Genomic DNA, 431 nt, shown 5'->3' with positions numbered 1-431 from the left:
GCCCACGCTCCCGCAGGCACACACAGGCACATGCAGGCACATGCATGCACACAAGAGCACACATTGCCGAGCACAGCCCCCAAGAGGAGCGCACGCCCCCGCATGGTTATCCCGTGGTGCTCCCCCCAGGTGCACCTTCCAGAGCAGGCCGGAGCTGTGTGGCTCGCTGAAGTTGCGGGAAGGGGTCCGAGCCAAGACAGTTTGGGCAAGCCCTGGGGGCGGCTCCCGCAGCGCGCTCGGGTCAGCCTCCCCTTTAAAAAACCCGCCCGCGGAGGAGGCGGATGTAGGGGCGGCCCGGCCAATGGCAGCTGCGCGCCTCGGGAGACTTGGAGAAGTGAGCCAGAGCGAGTGACAGAGCCGGTTCCGACCGATCGACGGACGGAGGGCCAGACAGCAGTCGAGGCGTACCCGCTGCCCCCTGCTGACCCCCC

This window comes from Hipposideros armiger, unplaced genomic scaffold (assembly GCF_001890085.2).
Source record: "Hipposideros armiger isolate ML-2016 unplaced genomic scaffold, ASM189008v1 scaffold_164, whole genome shotgun sequence".
Taxonomy (NCBI): domain Eukaryota; kingdom Metazoa; phylum Chordata; class Mammalia; order Chiroptera; family Hipposideridae; genus Hipposideros; species Hipposideros armiger.
The sequence above is the reverse complement of the archived record's forward strand: the minus strand, read 5'-3'. Positions refer to the sequence as shown.